Source organism: Nematolebias whitei, chromosome 3 (assembly GCF_014905685.2).
Source record: "Nematolebias whitei isolate Nwh7 chromosome 3, NemWhi1, whole genome shotgun sequence".
Taxonomy (NCBI): domain Eukaryota; kingdom Metazoa; phylum Chordata; class Actinopteri; order Cyprinodontiformes; family Rivulidae; genus Nematolebias; species Nematolebias whitei.
In genome coordinates, this window is record NC_056500.1 from 57,700,183 (window position 1) to 57,708,152 (window position 7,970).

Here is a 7,970-nt window from a genome sequence, read left to right on the forward strand (position 1 = left end):
ACTGAGGAAGTCTCTCGGATGAGAGACGAAACGTTTCTACATTTTTTGTTGATTTGCTTTGTTTTGTGTTTTTGAATGTTGTTGGATTTAATATTTTATACCTTTTTATAATTCCTATCAAGCACTCAAATGTCATGTCACATAAAGGGTGTGCGTGTCTTTCTTCCAAGGTTGAACTATGTTTATAGAAAATGTTTGCTAATTCTAACTAGTTGACCTTTAAATATAATCTCATAGTAGCTAAAGATAATTTTACAAGTTCACATTTGATAAATTACAAGCAATCAAATCAGGCCAGAGAGCACACTGAGTAACATAAATAAAGTAGAACACAGCTCTTTAATTTGGACAATATAGTTTGACTAAGTAAAATCAAATTAAGAGTATAACCATGATCCAAATTAAAACACGAACATAAGTTAGATAATATAATTATTACTAGAAATGAACAACTATTTCAAATCAGTGTTATCACTAAGGTATAATCACGTTAAACAAACAGTGTTAACAGTTTAAACGCAGACAAGGAAACTAAGATGAATCTGCCTTAAAAAACAGAATCACCAGGCTTTCAACAGATATTGAATTAACACCCAGGAGGTAGGTAATTAATAGTTATTAATTATTACGTATAAATAATTTAGACACGAGTCATTTTATATCCCTAAAGTATAATAGCAAGTTAAACTTTAAACAAAAGCCGATTTCGGTGTACCAAAACTTATCTGAAATATAGACGTTAACGTCCTTGAGGGGGCGGGCTAAGTCGTAACCATAGCGACAGAAGCTGAACCAATCAGGAAGCTAGCCTTCTCAAACGGGGATAAAAGGCCGGAAATGACGCACGCCCACCGAGCATTTTCCGGGAGGCGCACATGGCGGTTCGTTCTTAATGCTCCATTTATATGCATATATCTTATTAATGTAATTGTTTGTCTCTGAATATCTGTAACCCATGTTGTGTCAAATAAATCTTTTATACGAAGGGCGACGCCTCAGCCATTTTGAACACGACGTGGTACTCTAACCACGACAATATGGTGACCCCGACGTGATGGCGAGGTGACGCGGCCTAGACTGAATTGGATCGAGGTGGCTTGCGGTGCACACACAGAGAGAGGAACTGGGCCCATTAATTTCAGGTAAGCTGGTTAACTGTTTGGACCTTAAGGTCCGGAGTTTCCGGCTATTCGGCCGTAAACCAAATTGAAACTAAATTCAAATTCCTCTGTTGGTGTGCATGCGGCCATCTCCGGAAAATAAAGATGGTTTTATTTAAGCTAACTCCCGGTGATTCGTGGGAATTCTGACGAAGTGGGTTACTGGTATTCGGACTTGGGGGGTGCGTTCGAGGCCGCGTGCCTGTGAGAGAGTGTGTATTCTGTTATGTGCACGGCTTTTATATAGAACACGAGTTAGAATCGTGGCGGAGGATGACTAAGAGTCTGCCGTAAGTTGAATGTATAGAGATATAAGTCCCTTTGAATTCAGCGGGTCGTGGCTGACCGAAAAGTTAACCTGACGAGGTGACTTCCTCCCATATGGTCTGCCATTGGGAGGTGCTGTGGTGCGAGATTTCCACAGATACTGTAGACTGGTACTAAAGTAATCTCAATTGTTAAACTTTCAAAGGGACAGGCCGGGGGCCGTTAAGTCTAAATTCCGGACGGTCTGGGACCGCGCGGTAGGGTTTTAAACACTGTTTGTGCCGTGCTGTTCAAGTTTTCTGTGTGTCGGAGAAAGTCTGCTTGAAGCCATGTGTGTGTGCGGTAAAGCACTCGTGTGGGGGAAGGGAGCGTTTCTTTGTTCCACACACGAGGTGAAGGCTTACGCGTGTTTTGTTTTGTCTTCGTTTCTGCGTCAGAGGTGTCTTGTGTGATCGGTGCTTCCGTATCCTGACCGGAAGGGGGCGCTGCTGTGAGGCAAGGACGGGTCTGGCCGCTGGGTTGTTCCGTACCAGACTTGTGTTTGTTTTATTACGGCTGCGGCCAGGAGTGAATGACAATAACATATTTGAATGCCTGGGTGTGTGAATGTTGTTATCAGGTGTGGAACTCATGAATGTGGTACAGGTGAAGCCTGTGGAAAATCTATAGGATCATATCAGAGGCAAATTGCACGACTTATAGGGAGTATCATAATGAAAAGGAGGTAATTAGTTTGAGATCAGGGGGCCACTAGCTCAAACAAGCGGAAATGAGCTTTATGTACCAAAATTAAGGGGGTAGAGCTTGATTTTTAATGATTTAGGCTGTACAAGTTGGATTAATTTAAAAATATAGCTGATTGGCGTGTCACAGCTAAATGGTATCTGATATGGGAACAGGGATAGCTGAAAATCTTCCAAATATTTGCTGATAGCCGTCTGAGGCCAGACAGAAACGGAGATAGGAGCAGACACAAGGTTAAACGAAACAATTTTCTGTATGATAGGAAGGAGGCGGTGAACTCTGAAACAGAGGATGGTTTGAATCTCTAGGAAAGAGGGGACATCACGTGTACAAGCTGTAATTAACCAGGAGATGGAGTCAGAGTGAGTCGGCTGGAGAAGGTTGACTCATCTTGGAGTCAGATTAGACGGTAGAGGGTTGAGATGTCAAAGCGAACGAGTGGAAGAGAAATATTGTAGGGGTGGTCTTTGTGGTACTGAACAAATTAGATTAACTTTCTTCTTGGAATTGACAATAAACTCAGGTTTTAATCTCAACTGCAAAACAACAGAATAAAATAAGTAATAGACAAAATCCTGGACACTTTTAAAATAAGGTGGAGAGAAGGATTTTATTCTGGTCAAACAATACCTTACCGGACTCAAATTGAAAAGGTCAAATACGTTAGGAAACTAAACTCAGATTGAAAAAATTAGATTAAATTATACAGCCATAACTAAACTCAAATTGTACATACTTGGGTTAAATTAATCAATCTTAATTGTACTCAAATTGAAAAACTTAAATTAATCAGCCTTAAAATGTTAAGGCAGAGGCCAAGGAGCTGTTTCCTTCTAAGAGCTGCAGGGACTAGGTTATTTATGGGACGACAACAATTCTAGTGGGTAAACGCCATGACTTTAAGCTTTATTATTTGAGACTTCACACAGGTCCTGGGAGTGCAAAAGGACAACAGAGAGGTGTACATGGTGAGTTTAAGAAGTTGTACTTTGTGAACAAAGGGCATGTACACGTTTTTGTACAGTGATAATGGACTCTGTGATGTCTTGAGGAGTATGCATGGTCTTAATTGATTTGTATTAAAAGTATCTTGTTTGTGATACAGTGAAAAAGCATAGTTAGGAGAGGAAATGATTGCAGATTTGTTATATAACAGTAAGTGATTACATATGGTCATGCTGCCTAAAATTACAAGGTCTGGACGATAATGTGGCCCTGAGAGTGGACTTCACTGTCAGGTGATGTGTCAACACACACACTCTACAAGATGGAGGACATTGTTTGGAGGGGAATATTGTATGCGGTAGGCGTAAAGAATTGGTTTGTGCAGTGTTTAATGAAAGCTTTCACTCTTATGTAATTGAGCGGTTAAAACATCTATTGTACAATCCAGGGCACCAGAATGACTCCGTTGGGGTAAACGCTGTGGTTCCAGAGTAAAACTTGCTAACTAACGATTAATGTGGATAACAGATGAATGTTGGATCTGATTTTAATAATTTGATTATTTTTTTCTTCTCTGCAGCTGGAGATTACAGAACTTTGGAGTGGGAAGATGAGTCTAATTAGGCCCACAAAACATAGAAGGTAGCATTTAACTGCATACAGCATCCATCTGAGTTTTGATCAGGACTCTCGAGTGCCGGGGGCCGGATCAGATACAAATGTGTTCAGGTGGGCGCTGACGTTGGGTCTGTGAAACTGACCAATGGGACGGTACAAATAAGTTGTCAGTCAAGCACAACTGACAAAACAACAAAGAACTTTTCAGCCAAGTAACGTGACTTTTCAAAGATCTAACAGTCCAAGAGCGAACTGAACTAACTGTCCAGAGGGGGTCCTGGAGTTTGTCCACAGCGAGAACATCCAGTCAAGTCTTGCTGTATGCTGAGATATGAACTGCTGCACAAAGCTGAACTGGTCTCCAGACAGACGGAGACGAATCTGGGGACTGAAAGGCTGAAAGAAGAACTGGTGGTCACTCTGTCCAGGGTCACTAACATCAACTGCAGCCTGACGGAGGTGTCAACCCCACATTTGGTCTGTGATGGTCATCTAAGCACTTTGGGGGTCGTGATCAAAAACTGCAGCTGGCTTTGATAATAATCACTCACATAGACTCATTTTAAAACAGGTGACACAACATGACACAGACGTACTGGTGTGGGAGTGCTAGACGATTCGCCTGCTCCAACTGCTCTGGGATGAAAATTGTTTTATTACCTCTAATGCTCCACACCCCTGAGCAAAATATTGATTTTAACTTTCCGTTTATACCGGTCAGGAAGTCTCATTCAGGAGAAACTTGAGACCTGATTTGGATGAAGTTCACTAATGTTTTCTAAAATAACACTGAAGGATTGTCTTTGCCTTGACGGAGCACATGTGGGGGGTCTGGTTTGATACAAGAGATGAAATTTATTTAATTAACTTTTTGCTAATTTGTAGGAGAGCTTGGGTTGTAGTTGGGTAATTGTTTGCAAAACCTGGGGTGAATAACAGTAGTGGGAAGTTTAAAACTACACCATATTTTTAGTTCTGTAACTGATGCTCAATCTGGGTGTTAGTGGAGTGCAGACGGTAATACTTCAGATTTGAAACAATGCAGTTTCAAAAAGGGGGGAGGTGTGTAGGCGGCTCTGAGCAGGGAACAGTTCATACAATGATTAGATCATTACAAACGATACAAAAATAACTTCTTCTGAGGCGATTAAAAGATCATATCAGGTAGGGTAATCACATTGACATTGGGAAATGAATAAATCAGAAACCTACATAACGACATTGCACTTGTATATATGTATATCAGTTTAACAAAAGTATCTTTTTCTCTTTGTTGTAATGTGTACAGATTCCAGAAAGGGGGACGCCCCTAGCCAGAGGACCAGATTTAACTTTTTTAGATTTTTCTACCTGGATTATTGAGCATGCATCAGGACATTAAGTAGAGCCCCCCAACCTGAAATAACAAGTAAAGTATCACATCGGGAAGCGGAGTGTTCCTAGCCAGCTTCCATCTTGTTCGCCGTGCTCATGTGACTCCTAACCGTGAAGTATCTTTATTGTTTTGTGTTTCACTTTATTCTCAACTGCAGGCCTGAGGGCCAGAAGTGACCCTTGGATGATCTCTAGCTGGCTGTCAAACTAGTCAAATGAAAATGAAAATAACTTTTCAAATGCCTTTTGTCTTTTTTCAACAAAGGGTGCTGTAATGAACATCTGAACTTCCGGTAAGATGGCGCCCGTGTACATGGCTTGCAATCCAATCCACCTGTGCTGATGGTGTTCGGATTATTTTTGTTTTTTGCATTTCACATCTGTGACATAAACTCTCTCCTGGTGTATGACAGAAAACAACTTTGTTTTTCTGGCACTGAAGTTGCTTATTTTGACCATTATCAGCGTACCTCTGGACCCCCCCCCCCCCCCATCCTCCCCCCCTGCTGGCAGACGTGCCAGCTTACCTCCGCTGCGCTCCTCACCTGCCTGCCCGGAGATCTCGCTTCAGACGCCGGGGAAAATGCGCTGGTCAGCTGGTGAAGCTGAAAGCTCTGCGCGCTACATCTTCCTCTTCAGCTGGCGGTCATGGTCTCCAGCTTCCCGCGTGCCCGAACCAGGTAACCAGCGGGAGTTGTCAGCCGTTGCGCAGCTCGGACCGACCTGGAGGGGCTGTTATTGAAAACCTGTGGCCATTAGCGCGCGCTAACTTCACCGCTGCTGGCTCCACTTCAGACAATATCCGGATGTATTTGGTCAACGCAAGATCTGTTACCAACAAAACTTTTATCCTCAGGGATTACTTTTCAAGAGCACGATCTGGACTTTCTGCGCATCACAGAGACTTGGATGTCATCGGGTGAGTCCAGCGCCTTGACGGAATTACTGCCACCGAACTGTCTGTGTTTTAACGCCCCGCGGCCATCAGGCCGGTGCGGTGGTGGATTATTAACAATATTCAAACCAACTTTTGACTGTAAACAACTGCCCATCCCAGTTTCCCGCGCCAGCTTTGAGCTGAGCGTCTTTGAACTCGGACATTCACCTCCGACGTTATTTGCACTTGTCTACCGCCCACCTCGGTCTAAGGATTTCATAAATGAGTTTTCTGACTTCTTGGCTGAAATCACACCAAAATATGAGCATCTTTTCATTATTGGTGACTTTAATTTGCACGTGTGCTGTCCTGAGAAGCCCTTGGTTAAGAACTTTTTAGATTTATTGGGCTCATTTAATTTAACTCAGCATGTAAACGGTCCACCCAAGAGCGTGGACATACACTGGACCTTGTTTTAATTCATGATATGACTGTTAATAATCTTGTTATTGGTGATAATGTTTTTTCAGACCACATGCCAGTCCGGTTTGAGTTCACCCTCCCCCATCTAACTCCTAAGTCGTGCATTCCTGCATGTCGCACTCGGACCGTTAACCACTTCACTGCCACACGTTTCACAGATGTTTATAACTCTGAAATGATCAATCAGCCCCCAGTGTTTCTCACCACCACTGAGGAGCTGACATCCCAGTTAAACTCTGTCTGCTTAAAGACTCTGGATCATGTTGCACCTGTTAAAACCAAAAAATCAAAACTCAGAGCAGAACGTTGGCTGAGCGACATCACCAAGGCCGTTAGGCAGCAATGTAGGAGGGCGGAATGAAAGTGGAGGAAAGACAGGCTGCAGGTCTCTTTCCAGATACTTAAAGAGAGTTGGCGCCGTTATCAAAAAGCAGTAAAAGCTGCTAAATCCAAATACTTTTCTGATATAATTACCTCAAACTCTCACAACCCACGTGTCCTCTTCTCTACCATAAACTCTGTTCTCTACCTCACTGAACCATCACCTCTGGAAGCCTTGACTGAGCTGTGCGACAACTTCTTACATTTCTTTTTGGAAAAAATTGCGACCATCATTTCCCCTCCAACTCATGACCCATCCATCCCACCTCAATCTGTAGCTCCTTTTGACCATTTTGAACCCATCACTCTATCTTCTCTAGAGCAGGTCATGTCCAGCTTGAAACCTTCTGGCTCCCCCTTTGATGTGGTCCACCCTCGACTACTAAAGGAGGTTTTTAATACTCTAGGTCTGTCCATTCTTGCCACAGTAAACAGTAGTTTATCCACTGGCGTGGTGCCAAAAACCTTTAAACATGCTGCCGTCCAGCCTCTCCTGAAAAAAACAAACCTTGACCCCTCAGTCGTTTCCAACTACCGGCCTGTCTCCAAACTCCCATTTGTTTCTAAAGTACTAGAGAAAATAGTCGAGTCCCAGTTGAAGTGCTTCCTGGAGGATCACACCATCTTATAGCTTTTCCAATCTGGCTTTAAACCTCTCCACAGCACTGAAACTGCCCTGCTGAAGATCTTTAACGACATCTTCAGATTCACAGATACTGGTGATTCTGTGCTGCTTGTCCTGTTGGACCTCACAGCCGCCTTTGACACCATCAACCATGAGATCCTCATTGCTAGGTTGGAGCAGTGGGTGGGCGTCACAGGATCAGCCCTCAATTGGTTCAGATCTTACCTCACTGACAGATCCTTTTGAGTCTCCATCAAGGATTTTAGTTCCGCAGAGGCAGAGCTTAAATGCGGGGGGGGGGGGGGGTTCCGCAGGGGTCCATACTGGTTCCCCTCCTATTCTCTTTATACCTGCTGCCGCTTGGTGCTATTTTCCGGAAACACAACATGCCCTTCCACTTCTATGCCGATGACTGTCAAATTTACTTCCCCCTAAGACACAATGGTACATGCTCTATTCAACCACTGCTCAACTGCCTGGCTGACATCAGGGACTG